At 49.8% G+C, this 1,028-nt stretch overlaps 1 pseudogene; it reads left to right on the plus strand.

The window, feature by feature from the left end:
- Positions 1-203: 203 nt before the first annotated feature.
- On the plus strand, positions 204-777 carry LOC123594353 (annotated as a pseudogene).
- Positions 778-1,028: the final 251 nt, after the last annotated feature.

Here is a 1,028-nt window from a genome sequence, read left to right on the forward strand (position 1 = left end):
GGTATCCAGGGAAATGGGCGGGGGGGGGGGGGGGGGGGGGCGGAGACAGGGTGGAAAGATGGCCTAACTTGGATTTTGGTCTTCAGACATTGGCCACAACTGAAGGATTAAGAGAGAGGGCAGGTCAGGCTGAGCGAGGCACTTTAAAAAGTTAACCAGCTGAGGCCCTCTCCGCTGCCCGTGTCGCCCTCGCCGGCCCCACCATGCCGTCTCTAGATTTCGTGGACCGTGTGCGGTAAATGCATAAGCAGCTGCTATATTATCAAGTCCTAAATTTTGGAATGATTGTCTCCTCGGCACTAATGATCTGGAAGGGGTTGACGGTCATCTGGAAGGGGTTAACAGCGTGGAACCTGCATTTCACAGAGGAGATACTCTCTTTTTAACAAATCGAGTTGAAGATCCCACCCGAGAGGGAGAAATGATCGTTTTCAAGGATAGAAGGAAGAGAGATTCGTATAGTTCACCAAGTCTTGAAGATTCATGAAAAGCAAAATAGACCCGTCAAGTTTTTGACCAAAGGAGATGATAATGCGGTCAATGACCGAGGCCTCTATTTAACAAGGACAACACTGGCTGGAGAAAAGGGGTGTCGTCGGGGGAGCAAGGGGGTTTGTCCCTTGTATTGGGATTGTAACGATCCTCATGAGTAACTAGCCTCGGTTTGAGTATGCAGTACTCTTTTTGCTGGGTTTGTCTGTGCTGGTCCATCGTAAGAAGTCTGCCCTGCTGTTCCTGGAAGGTGCGGTACGTTTCATTACTGAATGTTCGGAGTAGGGTATTGGCCTCTGATTGGTGGAGTGGCGAATACACAGGTTGGCACTTCTTGCTAGCAATGGTTTGCATTAGTTTCTGTTTCCACACCAGGGTGTGCGTGGGTGGGTGCATGGGCGGCATGGTGGGCACTGGAGGGGACTCTCGATCACGGGATTTCATATGTTGCCATTGTCACACTTCCACATTTTTGTACGTTGGCGAATTTTTTATATTAGGAGGTTGAGCCGAAACATAGTTAGCCAGCTGACATG

This window comes from Leopardus geoffroyi, chromosome X, assembly GCF_018350155.1.
Source record: "Leopardus geoffroyi isolate Oge1 chromosome X, O.geoffroyi_Oge1_pat1.0, whole genome shotgun sequence".
NCBI lineage: Eukaryota > Metazoa > Chordata > Mammalia > Carnivora > Felidae > Leopardus > Leopardus geoffroyi.